The sequence below is a fragment of the Pipistrellus hanaki genome (genome assembly GCF_964339955.1).
Source record: "Pipistrellus hanaki genome assembly, chromosome: 14".
Lineage (NCBI taxonomy): Eukaryota > Metazoa > Chordata > Mammalia > Chiroptera > Vespertilionidae > Pipistrellus > Pipistrellus hanaki.
Window position 1 is genome coordinate 5,634,849 of NC_140516.1, and position 19,409 is coordinate 5,654,257.

The 19,409-nt window shown below is 42.4% G+C and overlaps 1 long non-coding RNA gene across 1 annotated transcript in view; it reads left to right on the forward strand.

The window, feature by feature from the left end:
• Positions 1 to 624: 624 nt before the first annotated feature.
• LOC311632859 overlaps positions 625 to 19,409 on the forward strand; it is a 45,412-nt gene continuing 26,627 nt past the window's right edge. Inside the window, exon 1 of the long non-coding RNA XR_014796843.1 lies at positions 625 to 746. This is a non-coding gene — a long non-coding RNA (uncharacterized lncRNA). The remainder of the gene's footprint in view (positions 747 to 19,409) is intronic.

Genomic DNA, 19,409 nt, shown 5'->3' on the forward strand with positions numbered 1-19,409 from the left:
TCATGTAATAGCATGTAGCTAATAAATTTCCCCATAAAACCATTCACAGAAAAATATACTAACAGGGATTTGAGGTTAAACTAACCTCACGGAATGAAGAGGGAGGTGGAGGAGTTGGGTGCTGTGTGCATATTTGGCTCAGAGCCCTCATGAAGGAGCCACCATCCATGTTGTACAAACCAACACATCACACCCTCCCTTTGTTTCTTGCTGCATCATATTTTTTCCCATTCATCTGAAATGTGCTAATTAACCATGGGTTTTAGTTCAGATTGCTTCAGTTTTTCTTAAAGGGTGAGACTTAAGGTCTAAAGACAAATGAGTACATTCCTTCTGCTGAATGTGTCCTGAAGTCGTAGCTAATTGATTCAATTCATTTCTCTTCGCATGACTCGGTGGGGCAATGCTACAATTATTGAATTACCGAAGTGCAAACCGTAGCTGAATGGAACATGTTTTGGAGCTGGCAGCTCAGATGGATGCGGCGATATTGGCATTTTCCTCTTTCTCAACTTCCCCGGCCCCCTGGCTAAGGCATTTGGGCCCTCCACATGTTTCTCATTAGAACAGTGTCTGTCATCTGGGGAGGAGTTTCAGTGTCTTACACAGAACTAAGAAATGCTTTTTCTCCGGCCCTTTATGGGCTTGGAGAGAAGAGAGAGCAACAAGATCAGCTGTGCTCCAAGCAACTACTGCTCACCACAGCACAGGGAGAAGAGGGTCTGAGGGATCGCTGAAGCTCAGAGGTTAGTGTGGATTTGGAAAGGAACACCCTGCCCTTCCCATCTCATTGGAATCACTGTTGTGGTTTCAGCCAAGGAGCATCAGTCACGTTTAATTGGCTCCTAACAGCAGTTCTGACAGGGGCTGCATCAGCCTCCTGGGGGACTGGCGGCACTGGGATTAGCAAAGGTCTTCCTAGCTCTGTCCCTGATGTCTGTGCAGCAGACTGAGTCAGAGATCTGGTGTTACCACTGGGAGCTAGGCAAATGGAGTCAGGGTCAGGGACCTCCAGTAGACACAAGAACAGTGAGAAAGGGGGGTATCAGCCTGCTAGGGCTGCCATACCAAATACCACAGGCTTGGTGGCTTCAACAACACACATGCATTTCTCACATTTCTGGGGGCTCAGAGCAATCAATTCATGGGTAGGGGTAGTTTCTTCCCAGGCCTCTCTGCTCCCCTGCCCTTGGCCACCTCCTCACAGTGTATTCATGTGGTTGTCTCTGTGTGTGAGCACATGCCTGTGTCTCTCTGTGTCCTAACCTCTTCTAATAGGGACACCAATCATATGAGACTAAAGCCCACCATATGATTTCATTTTACCTTAACTACTTCTTCAAAGGCCCTGCCTCCAAATACAGTCACATGCTGAGGTTGTGGGCATTGTGACTTTAACATATAATGGGGGCAGGGCACAATTCAGCCCAGAACAAAGAGTAAGGAGTTTGGCACCACTTGCCCTCCTTCTCTGAGATGGAAGGGCTAGACTTCTAGATCTGTGTCCCAATGCTAGATATCATGTGTGAGTGTAGTACCAGAAAACCATTGGCATCAATAAGACAACCAGTGCAAGCACATTTAACCTTTACTTACTCAATAATTCTTATATATTTCTTTTTAAAAATATATATTTTTATTGATTTTAGAGAGGAAACGAGAGGGACAGATAGAAACATCAATAATGAGAGAGAATCATTGATCAGCTGCCTCCTTTACATCCCCTATTGGGGATAGAGCCCACAATCCCAGCATGTTCCCTGACTGGGAATTGAACTGTGACCTCCTGGTTCATAGGTTGACACTCAACCACTAAGCCAAGCCATTCTTATATATTTCTTATTTCTGTCTCCATATCTCAGTGTAGTGACTGTAACTTCTAGAAGGATGGTAAATAATACATAACAACCACTTCCTTGCTTCAGATTTTAAAAGCAATTCCCCCACAATGGGGAAATTTCACCATCCATCGTAAATGATGGCCACTGTTGAGTTGCATTGGATATTTCTTGTCATTCTAATTGCCGATTTACCTACAGGTTTCATTAGAAATTCATCAACTGACCTACGATTTTTTTTTAAATGAACTTGCATAATTTTCCCTTTGGCCAGTTTATTGTAAGCTGTCTCCTAATTGATTTATTTTTAACATATCAGCAATGCATTCTTGAGGAAAACTTAGACTTGGAATGTTAGTCTTTAAATACACTGCTGAATTATATTGCTAGTCTTCATTTAGTTGTTTTGCTTTGCTATTTATAACTGAGCTAAGCCTAACGTTTTCTTTTGTTTGAGTCTTTTCAGATTTAGATTCCACACTGTTAAGCTAACTTAAAAAATGATTTGGGAAAGTTTTCACATTTCTATTCTCTGGAACAGGTTACATTATATAAAGATCATCAAAATGTTTCAACTTTTGTGTTTTTTTTAATTTGTCAATAATACCACCAAAGGGACATTGTACCATAGTTTTGTCACTCTTATCTCTACTACTATGAGTCTGTTTAAGCTTTATATTCCTTTAAGTTAATCTTGGTATCTTTCCTTTTCCTGGGAAATAATTTCATATATATTTTAAAGCATATCAATATGGATTTATTCTTAATATTTTTTGTAAAATTTGAGGTCTTTCAATTTAGGTGGTCTTTCTCATTTGTTAATGTCAGAAAAATTTAAACCTATAAAGAATTTTTGTGCGTTTATTTGAGCCAAACTGTCAACAATTTCAAGGAAGTGAATTTCAATGGATTGAGATAATGCCTCCAGAGAATGGCAGTTTTTTCATCTATTTTTATAAATTACCATCAAAGGAGGAGACAAAATGTACATGGGTTTCCTGAAACCAATTACTGGTAGATTAAGGGGGTGAGAGAAAGCAAAATGGGGAAACCTCTAGGATTGGATAAAAAGTAAAATGATAGACACATGCTTTGTTTACATAAGTGGGTACAGGAGAATTAACACTCAAGAACTAACATGATAATAACAATGAGGAGAGAATTTGTGGTGCATTGGTTGAGCCATTAGAGGTTCAGAAAAAGGGGGAACTTAAAAGTTACCCTGACATTCCAAAGGTGTGTTATCACAGATGCAGAAAGACAGTAGGCTCAGTTAAGATCAAATGTGATCTTTGTCAGGGAAGATACCCACCTGGAACATGACTACCCAACACAGACTGCTTTTTAATTTAAAAAGTTTAATTTCAGACTGTCTTTCATGGTTACTTTAGTTCTCTGACTTTGGAAGGCCACCACACAGGCCTTCCCTAAGTTAGTCAGATTAGCATGTGGCCCCTTTTCCTCCACACATTCTTGTTTTTTCATCATTTATACTTGCCAAGTATAATCATGGTTAATTTGTTTTCCTAAAGTGCCAGCTCTTGCATCTATCTAAGTTGTTATTAAAGTTCTTATGTAGGAGGGATGGTGAAAGAATTGTCAGCATGACCGAGGGAGGAAAACACAGTGAGGCCATTTCTCTGTGATGGAAGGTTGTCGGTTCAAGGCCATTTCTCTGTGATGGAAGGCTGTGGGTTCAAGGCCATTTCTCGGTGATGGAGGCTGTGAGTACAACTTGATGAGGTCTCATGGGATGTAGACAATCTCCCCCAATTACTATGATACCATTGTTTGTGTCTCACACAATCATAAACCTCAAAGAAGTCTGTCACCCTAAATATGAGACACATTAAGATAAAGTCGTCAATTGGTGCTAATACCATAGCAGTTCCAGACAGTTAAGGACTTCTTTTCTTAGCTGTCCTTATCTGATGAAAAGAAGAAGTGGAAACCAGTCTCCTCCGCACTGAATGTCATAGCCATTCTTGACATTGACCAAAAGAGCAAATGAGGAAAAATAATTAAGGATGGATGGCTTTTAGGAACTTTGCTTTCTTCAATTTGTAATAAAGAGAAAAAAACCAAGAATGTTGAAGAGCATTGCAAATAATAGCTTCAATATTGAGTGATCATCATCAAGTGTCTCAGGCTCCCATGATAAAGAAAGACTTGAAAATTAAAACATACTTCTTTAATCGAATTCAGTTGTTCTGAAACTCATCTCCAATGTATTACCTCCTGGCAAACATTACAAGTACTCCGCTGAGCCAGGTATGTTGCTGGAAGCTGAGGGTGACAAGATGGACAAAACACCAGCTCACAATATTTACTTCTGCTCATTGTGCATCACAGCTTTGGGGGACACATTGCCTCCTCAATGTATGTCCTTGTTTCCAATATCTGTTGGCTAGACTCAGCGTCTTCAGTCCATGTCTGTGTGGTCAGCACTTGCCATGCTCCTGCTCCCACAGGATATGCCTAGAGTTTCATCTCAGCTCTTCTACACCACGATGTTGACATCATCAGATCTGCTGATCACCAAGCAGAGGACTCTTGGTCACATAATCTTGACTCATCTCCATTTTTGTCATGTACTAGTTAATGACAGTCTCCCTAATCTTAGTTGTTTCATCTCTCTTTGGAAGTTTGGAATCTATTTTACATGGTGTTATGGTACAGCCATTTTTTTTAGAATGACATACTGCCATTCTAAAATGAGTGGCTCCCTTCAGTTGGTAGAATACTACCAGATAAGACTCAGGATGAAGATGAAATGCCCATCCAATAGTAGAGTCCAGGTAAGTCCTTGTTCCATCACATGCAGATGGTATGGCTAAGGGACTCGGGTGCAGAGAGAATGGAGACACATGGATCCTGATAGTGGAAGAGTTATTAACTATCCAGTGACATATAAATTATTATTTTTAAATTGGATTCACAATTTAACTTGAAATAGTAAAAACATGTTCCCAGCCAGCATGGCTCAGTGGTTGAGCATCAACCTATGAACCAGGAGGTCACAGTTCGATTCCAGTCAAGGGCATATGCCTGGGTTCCAGGCTCAGTCCCCAGTAGGGAACAAACAGGAGGCAGTTACTCAATAATTCTCTCTCATCATTGATGTTTCTATCTCTCTCTCTTTCTTCCTATCTGAAATCAATACTATATATATATATATATATATATATATATATATATATATATATATTAATGTGAATGCTCTCTCATGTGAATTATTAGTAAAACTGCTTGGAAAATGGCTCATCTACATATTTATGTGCCTGGCACTGTGGGCTTGGCACAGCGAAGGGGTACGTTGAGCAGGTAGACATTTATGAATGAAAGAAACTGCTTATTTCAATCTGTGGATACTGCTGAAGCACTTTATCTCTAATCTCACAAATCTGGGGAAATGAGGTTTGTTAAAAGAAAGTGACCCCACCTAACTCACAGAGTTGCTGCGAGATCAGATGAGGAAAACGATGACGATGGCATGTTGTAAACTGTTTGTACATGGCTCAGAAAATATGAGGGACATCTGTTACCTCATTCTCAGTAAAACATCCCGAAGGGACCAGGGCTCCCAACCCCAAACTGACACAAACACCAAGACCACTCTCTCTGCTATAAATCCTTAAACTTCTGGCCTAAGTAAAATTCCTTCTCTCACATTTTTAATGAAATAAAAATAAATACAATTACTGAACAGCAGCCAAAGATCACAAGAGGCTAGAAGTGAAGCAAGGATATGGTCAGCACTGTTTGTTTGCATTCTGGCACTGTTTTCTTGGTGAATATTTCATTAATAGGAGGGCTAGAGGGCCAGGGAGGGCCCTTTGTTCCTCCTGATGGATGTCTGCTGCTGCTTAAACCGGAGCTGGGGGGCTCTGTGGTGCCCCGGAAACTTGACACCCTGAAGAGGACATGGCCCAGGAGAATGTGAGAGACTGAAGCCACGGGAGTTAAAACCCTTCCAGGAAGAGCTTTTCCCAAAGATTAGACATTGGCTCTTGAAATTATGTTCAGAAATACACAAATGTTCCCCTCTCGCTCCATATTCTATCCCTGTATCCATTCTTCAAAGACCTTGAACCCGACCTTTTTTTTTTTCTTTAACCCAAGTAAAAATAAACACAAGAAGCATTAAGTACTAAGAACCTTTCAAGTGAAACGTTAAGTAAATAATGGGCTCACAATGAATGCTCTCCTTCGTGGTTAAAGTTGTGGATTCCTCCCAATGGAGCTAACGATACTTGGCAAATGAAATATCATTTCTACTAAATAATCATGGCTGCTGAAACAAAAAGGAAAAAGCCAGCTGAACAACACAGAAAGTTAGTGATGATCCACAGCCCATTTGAGTAGATCTCACTTTCTTGGAGAAACTGTCTTTTTAGATCATAAGTAACGGCTGTCGGTATAAGTCCCTGTCACTCCCATTAAGCCGGATTACGCACTGAGGATAAACAGTGGTTTCTCCTCCCGGGGGCCTCTAAACATCTGCATTCGGTTCTGCTCCATGTGTAGTGTGTAGTGAGTGGCCAGACCACAGAGACGTTCAGAAGAAGGTGACAAGTCCGATTACAGTTCTCTAATGTGTGGACATGTGTGTGTCACTTACACCGGGATCAGCCCTCGTGGCCTAGACATTTTTCTGATCTCATAACTCATGATTTCTCTTCAGGGCAGGGGATGGTGTTACTCAAAAAGCAAACCAGGATGGGTTCTCCTGGTATCTGTCCTCCACAGAACTGCAAACGCCAAGCTGCTGCCGTCTCGTAAACTGCCATCCGTCACTCCAAACGCAGACACCCATCAGCAGTCACATCATAGACCCTGATGCACTTTTTTCAATTAGACCAGGGTGGTCTTCCATCCCAACTGAGGTCCGAGCTGCCTTCTATCTGCCTGGGCCTCATGTACAGTGAGTGACCTCGGGGAGGCATCCTTCAAACCCTTCTTCTGTTTACATAAGCGTGTGAGCTGCAGGGAGGACTGCGCTAACCTCCCAGGTCGCCCAGGCCCGCATGTCCAAACAGACGTAAGAGAGCGAGGACGGTGTTCTTCCTGGTCACACCACTGAATTTGTTTATTCTCTGCCTCATCAAGGAGCAGCCCAGGCCAGCTGTTGACATAAGTGGGCGCTGGGCAGATGTGTCTCACGTCCTTAGCCATGTTCGTCCACTTCAGCCACAGTGACTGGCACAGCCGCTGAAAGGGGGGCCACCAGGAGCCCAGGATTGTCGCAGCAGGTCAGGGTGACAATGATAGGATTTGCATCTCATTCTGGACTGGCTGTTTGCTGAGGGGGTACATACCCTGGCCCTCTCCAGCCTTCTCTATGTGCTTTGCTCACGAAGGGAAAAAAATAACAGAATTATATAGGGATCCAGCTTCTAAAAGTTATCTAAACCTTTTTTAATTAAAAGATTTCATAACCAACAGATAGAGAGTTTAAGCAATACATATTGGGCTTCTGTGCAAGGGAGGATGAATGAGAAAAAGATTTTCTGAGGAGAGTGCCTAACTGCACCTAATTGTGAATTTGCTTCCTTCCAGCGACACTCAGGTTAGTTAGACCTTCTTCTCTTAAAAGCAACTCCTCTCCTCTCTTGCCGAAACCGGTTTGGCTCAGTGGTAGAGCGTTGGTCTGCGGACTGAAAGGTCCCGGGTTCGATTCCGGTCAAGGGCATGTACATTGGTTGCGGGCACATCCCCAGTGGGGGGTGTGCAGGAGGCAACTGGTCGATGTTTCTCTCTCATCGACGTTTCTAGCTCTCTATCTCTCTCCCTTCCTCTCTGTAAAAAAATCAATAAAAATATATTTAAAAAAAAAAAAAGCAACTCCTCTCCCTGAGAAATGAGGTAGCTGTGCCACCCAATAGAACCACACGTGAGATCTCACACCTTCAGATGCCACATTCCTGCCAGGACACAGAGGCCAGATGTTTGCCTGTGAAGGAAACCGCTGATGAAAGTGAGAGTTTGGGGCAGAGAGAATCTTTAAAGCAAAGACCGCTAACCAGTTTTATTTGGCCCAACACAGCACCCAGTGTTTAAAGAAAGATTGTTGTGCCCTGGTCGGCATGTCTCAGTTGATTGAGCATTCTCCCGAGTATCCTGAGGTCACCCATTCACTTCCTAGTCAGGGCAGGTTCCCGGGATACAGGCTTGATTCTCAGTGAGGAGCAGGCGGGAGGCAGCCAATCAATTTTTCTGTCTCATCATTGTTTCCCCCTTTCTCTCTCTCTCTCTCTCTCTCTCTCTCTCTCTCTCTCTCTCTCTCTCTCTCTTTCTCTCCCTCTCTCCAATATCAACAAAAACATTTCTTAAAAAGGATTATGATTCTCCAATTAATTACCAATATTTAAAAAAAAAAAAACAACAACTAAAGCTTCACATAAAAATCCAAAAGTCCGTCATGTTTTGGAAGAGCCGCTCGCTTTACTTCTGGCGTAGCACCTGTCGGAGATGGGGTGTCCCCTCAGCTAGCCTGCACCCTGTTTTCCTACCTGTGGGCACTGCCGTGTAAATCTTTCCTATCGCCTTTACACCCCCCTTCAGACGCATGCTCACATCCAGAGTATGAAATGAATGAAAACACCCTCCAGGACAGGATCAGAAGCTTGCAAAGATACATTCTCAGACTAATACAGCCCAGGGTATGAGAGCTCCCCTGAATTCTAGTCACATGTGCCTTGCATTAAAATAGTATGGTTACATAAATACTTGTCCCTGGAGATTCTGAAAGACCCTTGGGCAGTCCCCATTACTGTACCCTGGTTAGAACAATGACTAAGTATGCAAGCTGATTACTCCTCTGTGCATTTGTCAATGGTGTTTTCAAAGATTGATAACACGCTATGTTCTCAACTTGCATCTCTAACTTTTAAAAGGAATGTGGAGAATTCATTCAATCCTAATGTTTGGGAAAGTTATAGCTGACAGTTGGTTAGGAGTTATTAAAGCTATTCTCCAGACTCTCCAGATAGAAAGACTAAACCTTAATGCCCTGAAGGTGTATGGAAACTGGTTATTTGAAATGTCACTTTGTGTGTTACCCATTTTATTTGTGGAATAAATAAAAATCAGGTTGAAATCTTGAAAATTATACCAACACCAAACCTAAATTGGTTTTCTCAGATAGTAATCTCACTTTGTTAACTAAATTAAAGGTTTTTAGCTTAAGTTAATTTGTAATTTTTAACTGTTTTGCAATAAAATTCTGGAAAATTTATCCCTTAGCTTATTTTACTTTTTACAAACTATTTGTCAATGTATGAAAGGAAGAAGAAATATGCACTTGGCTGCATAATAAATGAGTCTGCCCTTGGGTGCAATTGCCCTTCTGAGATCTAATTAATCATTAATCATCGCGGCTGTGCCGGCAGACGGACATGAAGCAGTGAAATCTGATCCCCATTGCACAGATGGGGAGGCCAAGGCAGCAAGCAGTTAAGTGATTTTTGGAGACCACACAACTAGAGGCTGGAGGGGCAGGAGCAGGGTCTGGTCATTGTCCTGATCGAGACCCCTCCTGAAGAAGCAAGGGGCCCGCCAGAGGACCCAATGGGGGGCCCTTGACTCATGTGGGGCGACAGCAGGAATGCCACAGGCTACGTAAAGAACATCTCTTCCCGGTCACGGCTGTGACTTTGCCAAGGTGCTCACCTGAGCCCCCTTTCCCGTGCCTTTAGCAGAATTTCAACATTTGCATTTACATCCGCAGTCAGGCTCACTGAGAATCATGATGAGGAATCTCTAGCACATTAACAGACATTCAGCAACGTTGTTCCCTTTGACCTTGCAAGTCACCCTCAAGTAGAAAATGATTCTTTCCTCCCGTTCCTCCCATCTCAGGCCACAAGCAGGAGAACTGGGTAGGTGTTCAGATCCAGCCCAGGGTCAGACAGCCCCATTTATGGGGTTCCAGCACATCCAATCTATCCCTTTATCTATCCCATTGGCACTTTTTAGGATGCTGAGAAATTGCTATGATTATAAACATCATTATCTCACAACCCCGCACCCCTTTTACTTGCTTACACGATCTGGGCCTCCCCATATGTATAAATGATTACTTCCTTCATAAAGGGGCCTCCTTGTATAGGGGATACATAGTGTAAGCATTCTGCTACTCATTTATATAACACCACCTTGCAAAGACATCATATTTCACCATTGGTCCCAAACTAAACGTAAGTTTCCTTTCAAGATGATTGGTAAAGGTGAATACTTGTGAATCAATGGCGCTTGGCCTTGGTATTAATAAGGAAGATAGAGAGATAGTAAACAGTGAATAGATTACAAATCCCACATGGCTAGTAGGATCAGAAAGTCTGTGTGGCCTGTGTCAAGGGACCAGCCATCCATATTCCCGGCCAAGCACATGGAAGTCACCCTGTGAGATCCTCCCTCCCCCAACTGGTGGGCGGAGTTGTGACATTACTGGCATCTGCCACCAAGACATTGTACCACCAATCAGCACGTGCCGAAGTGCCCTGGAGCCCTGTTCCGCCCTGGGTCCAACCCTTTCCTATTTGTCCCCTCAAAAGGCTCTCCCACCCCTCCAAGTGCTGCTCTCCATCTCCATCTGTGGAGTCAGCCCGGCTGGGTCCTTTCTCCTCTCCTCCTTCCTTTAATTCTGATTTCTCTACCTCCGTAATGAGTCCCGCTCATTACTGGGAAATAAACCTTCCTTTAATATGTCTTGGTGGTCTCTGACTGGTTTCCTGTGCCTCAAACCTTACAACCCTCTGTCCCTCTTTCCTCTCCTATCAGGCAGCACGTCTTACACATGACGGTCCTTCAGCCTTCACAGCGCTATCTCCTTCCTTCACCCCCCTGGGTCTGCTGTGTTCGGACGGACCCTCAGCATTCACTTCGTGCTTGGATTGTGGTAACAATATTCTAGCTAAAGCCTGTTTTCCTTTTCCCCCACTTTCTGTCCATTCTCTACACAGAGCTAGAGTATTCTCTAAAATGCACATTTTCCCTGTCTTTGTTCTATCAGTTTGCTGCTGTTTGCTGCTCTGTTGACTAATGAGCTAGACCACTGACCTAGACTCTCAATTCCAATAATTACAGGCTGTTGTTGTTCCTTGTGATTAAGCCCCTATGAATCCATCCCATATCCTTAGTGATTATCCTGGTCCTGTAAGGAAGGACACACAGTGCTGTCCCAGAGCGGTCCCGCCCCTGCAGCCTCCCTCTTTCCCTGGCCATTTCCATCCCTCACACCCACACTGATCCTCCTCTTCCTCTGAGGCTGTCAATCAGCACATGCTTTATTGCCCTATCACCTTGCTCTACTTGCCTCCCACATCTCCAGGCAGGTTTCCAGAGCAACCACTTCATAACTCTGCTTCTGACACCCCCACCCCCGTTCCTGACGTGTGCCTGCACCAGGGAACCCTCCTCAGCAACAGGGCCCCTTATGTTTGTCTCCTCCACGTGCCCACTGGTCTGCAGCATTGTGTGGCTGGACTGCCATGACACTTGGTGTGAAATCTGTTCCTCGCCCTCTCTGGAAGGCAGTACACGGGAACAACTGAAGATGTTTCGTGCATAGAAAGTTCTCAGTATCATGACTTTGATATGGCTTCCCCACATTCTCTCTCTTAATACTTCTGCAACTCACTCCTCTTAGACGTATAATGAATCTTCATATTCTATATATATCTTACCCTTTGGTTTCTCTAGACTAGTGGTCGGCAAACTCATTAGTCAACAGAGCCAAATATCAATAGTACAACGATTTAAATTTCTTTTGAGAGCCAAAAACCGACTTCTGCGCTTGGGTCACGAAGTTTCAATTGCACTGTATGTGCGCGCCTACATGTGGTATTTTGTGGAAGAGCCACACTCAAGGGGCCAAAGAGCCACAGCCACTGTTCTAGACAGTTATCTCTTCTGTCTTCAAAGAATTCATTCTTCAGTTAAGTCCAATCTGCTGGTCCACTGCATTTTGTTTATCTCTATTTCAAGGATTTTATTTCTGGAAGGTTTTTCATTTAGCTTTGTCTTGCTTGTTTTGTTTTTCTACTTAGTATTTGTTATTTCATTTGAGTTTCTAATCATTTCTTTGCCTCTTTAACATATTAAAACAAGTTTAGTTTTAGTTCTTTCAGACAGCTTATCTCAAATTCTTACTATTTTCATATTTGTTGTATATTTTACTTCTTTCTCACAATTTATAGCTATCTTGTCCAGTTCATAATTCTTGTTTCCAAGTTCATCTTCCAAGGATTTGTTTATCTCTGGGCACTCAGGACAGTGGAAAATTCCATGCAGAGTGGCTTTACTTTTGCTTCTGCAGGATACCTTGACCAAGTCTAGTCTAACTTCCATTTCTTGGGGAACCTCAAACCCTGTGGGGATATAACCTTGAACTCTGGGCCCTTCTTATGCATGGCATGGGTATCATGTTTTGATGCCTCACAAGGATGTCCAATTGTCCAGGTTACTTTCCATTTGCTTCCCACTCAGAGCCCCAGGTGAACAGTAGGTTTCCTAATTGTTTCTGTGCTTCGTTTCCTTTTTTGGAAGGACAACCCTTTCAGATTCCCACTCTCTGTAGGCCATCTGGATCCAACCTCCAACTCTCTACCAGTCCTCCACCCCATGTCCCATCCTGAAGGCATCCGTCCTCTCAGCTTCTAGGACCCATATCCAGATCTCACTCTTCTGCCAGCCTAAGCATCTGACCACAAGCGATATCTCTAGCCTGCACTTTTCATTTCTAACATGTGAGAATTTTTATTTCTTTCTACTAAGCTCAGCTATATGTCTAAAAATATTTTATTCTGGTTACACATATCTAGTATTTTTCTGCTTTATAATGAGAAAGGAGGCACACCTCAGCTTTGCTCTCCTGTTTTATGAACTGGAATCCTCCCTCTGGGCTCTGCAGACTTTGAAGTGGGAGGTGTGGCTTATTCAGGTTCAGCAAGTGCCCAGCACAGACAACTTTTAAACTTTTGAATAATGAACCAATAAAACCTGAGGTGCATCTCACCTTCTCCATTAGCAACTGGGTCTCAGAAAAGCCATGAAATCCTTCTAGGCCTCAGTTTCTTCACCATCAAACCAAATGAAAATGATTCTTCTCTTCTTGCCTCACAAGAGTGGGTTGTGAAAGTAATGCAATAATATTATGAAAGAGCTTTTCAAAAGTCAAATGCACTAGTGAATGAAAGAGATTAAGAAAAATAACACTGTATTAACTAATCATTTATTTACTTCATTCTCACCAGGACAAACAAGAACCGGTTCCTCTGGGTGCTGCCAGTTTGTGTCAAACTCTAAAAGACGTCAGCAGAGCAGGCCAAGAAGGCCCTGGGTGCTCACTGATTTGCCTCAGATACGGACCCATATGAGTATTTCATGTATTACTTGAAGTTCTTCCTTTAAACCCTACTCTGCCATTGTCCTGACTTTGTCCAGGGGACACATGGCGATGGACTCCCTGTTATGTGACTCTAAGCAGTAGTTCTCTCTGATGTTTTATTTCCATTTATCTAACAACTGAGTTGGCAAATACTTAGTGAATGCCAACTAAGTAACAGGATTATGAGAGGTGTATCTTCCCTTCCCTTTAGGGCCTAACTGTACCAGTTGCGTGGGAAGAAATACAAGTTTAATCTTTGCAGTATTTGCTGTAAGAGTCTTTCCCCAGCTTCACATGCCTTAGATGTCATTGCTTTTCATCAGGCAGCAAACTCTCCTTCTAAGCCTCGTCCATCTTTCCAGCCTCATTTCCCACTCCTGCGCACGCCCTCGGTGCCTATTAAATGGTTCTCCACACTAGATCCTGAACACACTTTTGACTCCCTGACTTAGTGCTTTTGTACTGTTGTTCCAGCTCAGCTTTGGAAGCCTTATCTACCTGCAAGGCTGAGCTCATCAACCCCGCCATCGTCTGAGTTACGGATCTTCTTTTAACGTCAGCACACAAGCTGCCCGAGCCTTCCTCACAGCCATTTCTGGTAGACACTGCATTTGTTTACAAAAGGGTCTTCTCCCCAGCTAGGAGTTTTTTGTGAGACTCGCCTATGTCTTTCCCATTTACTCTGGCATTCCCATAGAACCAAACAAGTATCTTACCTAAAATTCATGAGTAGTAAATGTGTACAGATATTGGTTTATTTGGATGACTAGGTGGTGAGTTATCAAAGCAATAAGATAATACACTCATATCCCACAACAAAACCTCAGGCGATACAGAAAGCCAAATCGAATTGAAATGTTAGATAACTCAGTGCCTATTTGTTTCTTTAAAGGGCATTTCTGAATAATGAAAATAGCTTAGAAAATCCTTAGCCAGTTACTTTAAATCCAGTGTCCTAAGAAAATACCCCAGTAAGTTCTATCCTTTCTCAGTAGGGTATCACTTTACCCACTGAGCAGCTACACAAGTCAAAGCCTGGGAAAGGCATGCCATGGGACACACATTTCCATGCCACTTTCAGAGGCAGAAATAGAACTGAGGCAAGAACGTCTTGCCCTCCGGCCAGTGGCACACACTGCCTTTGCCCTGTTTTGTGGGCCACTGTGAAGCATAGGAGGGCACAGTTCTTGGTTGACAGTGAACAATGAATCTTTTCAAATCAGTGGGAAGAGGAACAACATGGGAATCATGGCAGATGTGTTTTTGTTCATTTATTTATCAGTTCTCAAATAGTTGCCATACATCGCAACATATCTGCAGGGGGCATGGGTAGGGAACAAGTATTTCTACCAAGGACCTCAGAGGGCCCTGATGCAGGCAGTCCTTGGGACCCCTTGGTGAAATTGATGTTTGCCAATTTAATTATAATGTGCCTTGGCGTCTGTCTTCTGGGATTCATTTTGCTTGGGACTCTGCGAGCATCTCGGATTTGTGTGGGTTTTTTCTTCTCTATCTCAGGAAAGTTTTCTGTCATTATTTCTTGAAATACTTTTTCCATGTCTACCTCAGTTTCCTTTCCTTCTGGAACCCCTATTATTCAAATATTATTTTGTTTTGTACTGTCCCAAAGCTCCCATAGGCTCTCCTCCTGCTTTTTAATCTTTTTTTCTAGAAGCTGCTCTAATTAGGTATTTTTTTCCATCTTGTCTTCTAGCTCACTGATGCGGTCCTATGCTTCATCTAGTCTACTCTTGATGCTTTCTATTGAGTTCTTCATGGTCGTGATGTCATTTTTCATTTCTTCTTGGTTCTTCTTCAATTCCTCTTGGTTCTTCTTCAATTCCTCATGGCTCTTCTTCATTTCCTCATGGTTCTTCCTCATTTCTTCTTGGTTATTGTCAAATTTCTCTTTCATTCTTTTTAGCCATCCTATGATCATTACTCTGAATTCTTGCTCTGGTAGGCTGCATGCCTCAGACTCGTTTACTTCCTTTTCTAGTATTGCCTGCTTTTCCTTCATGTGCGGGCCATTTCTCTGTCGCCCCATGGTCTCTCTTTTCAGGATGTCTGGTTATGAGGTGTTCCTTCTCCTTTCCGTGGGTGATTGAAGAACTCCCTTGAATCCACCTGTTTGCGCCGATTGGGGCGTCCCAACTGCTAGATGGACTCCTCTGCTGTGGGTTTTCCAGGCCTCAGAGAAGCTCCTCCTTTCCTGTTAAGATGGCACAGCCTTCCCACTGAGCCCACAGCTCAGGGAGAAGTCACGGCTGCCGCAGTGCTGACCGCTTGGTCAGGAAATCCTGTCCAGCGGACCGGGCCCTTCCTTACCTTCCTTGAGAGTTCAGCTGCCCCTTAGCTGCCAATCAACATTCCCTGAGCGACTCAGACGCTGCTTTTTTCTGTTCTAGGACCAGGGTCAGAACAAGTCCTCTGTTCGGTCGCCATCTTCAAGCTCCGCCCCCCTTGGTGAAATTGAACTAAATGTTCACAGCTCAGGGAGTAATGAGCCAGATTCTATTCCCTTTTGCAACTGGATTCTTCTTCTTCTTTTTTTTTTTTTTTTTTTTTTTTTTTTTTTTTTGCTATAAAGCTACCAAACAGATTGTTTCATATCAGAACATATTGAGGTGCTTATTGTTATTATTATTTTTATAGGCATATAGTATCTCACAATATTTTTTAGTCAGTCCCATGTCGATGAATATTTAGGTTGCTTCCAAATGTTTGCTAGTTTAAAAAGAAAAGGAAAATAAAAAGACTGTATTGGTACCCTTCTACATACATTATTGTATACATGTGCCAAGTATATCTTTAGGAAGAATTCTTAGAAGTGTAATTTCTAAGCCAAATAACATGTGCATTTTAAATTTAGATTGATATTGCCAAATTGTCCCCATGAAGGTTGTATCTGATTATCTAGTTCTGAATATTTACATACCACCTACTATGAGTAAAATGGATTATTATATATTTTCTTCTCTTTTCATTCTTTTTGTTGAGAATTTCTTTTAATTGACTTATTGCATGGAATAATAATGCAATGTTAAATAAAACTGGTGACAGCAGGCATATCTCTCCATTAAGTATCATATTAAGGAAATCCCCATGTATTTCTAGTTTCATGAGAGTCCATTTTCTAAATCATAAAGGAGTTTCAAATTTTGTCAAATTTTTTGCTTGCATCTATTGGGATAATTGTATGTAATTTTTGAAATCCTGTTAATTTGGTGAATCATACTGATTGCTTTTAAATATTAAACCAACTTCCCTTTCTGGATAAGCCCTACTTGAGAATAATGATAATCTTACATATTGTTGTATTCATTTTGCTCTATTTTGCTAAAAATGTGTCTGTTCTTAAAAGACATTGTAATTTCCTTTACTTGTAGTATCTTTGGTTTTGGTATCAGAGTTATATTGGGCTCAAAAAGTTGGAAAGTAATATTTCCTTATTTATTTTCTAAAAGAGTTTGTGCAAGATTGATCTTTATATCCTACATGTTTGATAGAATTTATCACTCAATCTATCTAGACATGAAGATTACTTTTAAGAAATGTTGGATTTTCTGTTAATTACTTTTTTTCCTTTAATCGATATAAGGGTAGTCAAATTTCTTATTGTATCTCTTATCAGTTTTGGTAAGTTGTCTTTTTCACAGAAGTTATTTAGAAGTGTGCTGTTCAGTTGTCAACTATTTGGAGATTTTTCCTCTTTTCTACCTAATTTATTTTGTGGTCAGATACTTATTACCTCAATTTTTATAAATTTATTGACTCTGATGGTTAATACATGTCCTCTTTTGATGACTGCTTCATGTACACTTTTAAAAATACCTATTCTGAAATGGTTAGATGTGACATCTATGAAAGTGTATTAAATCAAGGGTGTTGATTAAGTTTTCAAGTTCTTCAGCTTATCCTATTGTTTTGTCTTCTTATTTTGTCAATTACTGAGAGTTCAGTGTAGGGGAAAAAATGCCCTACTATTATTGAGAATTTGGGTTACTCTCTTAATTCTTTCAGTTTTGCTTTGTGTATTCTGAGACTTCTATTAGGTCAGAGTCTTGAGGAGAAAATGAAGGCGCTAAATGCCATTTCAAATTAAAGTTTTATATATATTCCTGAGCATCATCAGAGACATGTAATTGAAAGAGAACATTGTTCTCCAAACACCCCCACACTGCTTGAGTTGAGACATGTGATAATTCTACACAACAGAGGAACCATGGCATTAGCTGATAGGGGCCAGAACCTATCCCGATGGGCTCTGCTGCATGAAAGCAGAGAGGAAGTTTAGACCACAGGCTACACACTGATTCTAGGGCCAGCCCACCTAAGTTTGAATCCTGGCTCTGCCACTTATCTGCTGTGTGACCATACCAGCAAGTTACTTGCCCCTGGGTTCCTTAGTTCCCTTATCTAGAGACTAGAGACCCAATGCACAGATTCGTACACCAGTGGGGTCCCTCTAGCTGGTCTGTGTGCTCTCACAATCCAGGACCCCTCAGGGGATATCAGACTGCCAGCTTCAGCCCGACCCCCAGGGTAGTCAAATTTCTCATTGTATCTCTTGTCTGGGATTGGGCCAAAACTGGCAGTCCAACACCCCCTGAAAGATGTAGTAGTCCACAAAGTGGCAGGTGGCCAGGGAGGAGCCTGAGCTTGGTCTGGGCACCATGCTGCTCCCCCTCATCCTGACCCCGCTGTGCCTTCCACCGCTGCCACTCAGTAGTGCTGCTGGAGAGAAGGGAGAGACTCACCAGTCAACTGAGTGGTGCTCCCACTGTGGTTGCGCACTGACCACCAGGGGGAAGCTCCTGCATTGAACATCTGCCCCCTGGTGGTCAGTGCGCATCATAGTGAACTGTCAACTAGTCGGTCACTTAGGCATATATATATATATATATATATATATATATATATATATATATATGTGTGTGTGTGTGTGTGTGTGTGTGTGTGTGTGTGTGTGTCTAACAACTCATAGGAATGTTGTGAGAGTTACAAAGGTCACAGATTGGTGTACACAGCACCCTCAGAACACTACCTGCCACAAAGTAAGTGCTGCATATGCCTTTGCTATTATAGTTGCTTATTCCCACATGTCTAAGCTTCAGAGAGAAGAAGGTGGTTGACTCTGTAGGTGTTTGTGGCACTGTCAGAATCCATATACTCTTTTCTCAAATATTTTTCTTGTATCCACTGCAGGGTGTAGGCAAGAAAGTTCCTTTAGAAAGAAGCTTTGCCCTGCCTTCTCTGCTCTCCGTGCTGTCCCTTCTGCATACCCAGTGGGCAGCAGGGACAGTAGTAGCTCACAGCAGACTCCATAAGAAGGCTTATATCCATTCATCTTATTACTTCTCTATAAGGATGTTTGTCGGGGGAGTAGATGTTGGGTTCTCACAGAATGAAATCTGAGGTGCCTCAGATCATGCCCAATGGCTGACTTCAGACCAGATGTAGGAGAAATCAGGTCCCAGTTGTGAAACCAACCAGCTCCCCTCCTATTGTCACTACACATTTCAGGTGGTCAGAAAAAGTCAACAATTTAAGCACCCGAAATGTCTGATAAGCCTCTGCAATAGGCCAGGACAAAATAAGACTGAGATCCATGTAGACACAAAGAGCTCAGAATGGTTTTCAAAACATCTCTTTCTTGACAGAGACCAAGATTTTGCCAACTAATTCTCCCCCTTTAAAGCCCCTAGGTCAACTCTATGTGGTTTTAATTCCTTTTTTCTGGGCTCCATCCAAGGTTATGCAAGGACCATGGGATTATTTTATGTCCATGAACCTTTGATTTCATCTTGCCCCTGTGCCATTCATGATTATTCTGAGTGGGCTGCATAGCATGGCCTGGCCTCTCACCCACCCAGTGGATATTTGCCCAAGGTCAGTTATACTCCCAACGAATGCAGTTTCACAATCCATAGTGTCATGACCCCCCTTAGAGCACTCTCCATGCTCTCTCCCTAAAAGTCCCCTGACCCACTCTGGGTGCTCAGTAAATATGAAACCACAAACAGAACTGGAGTTCATGGACATGGTCAGCTCAAAGGGTATTTCCTCAATGTGCATTCTTTTCTGAGAACCTCATTGATTGTTCTCCTGAGGCTGATTGTGAAAAAATGCCTGCACTCACCCCATTTTGATAGACCAAAGACCTCATTTAAGGGAAATTA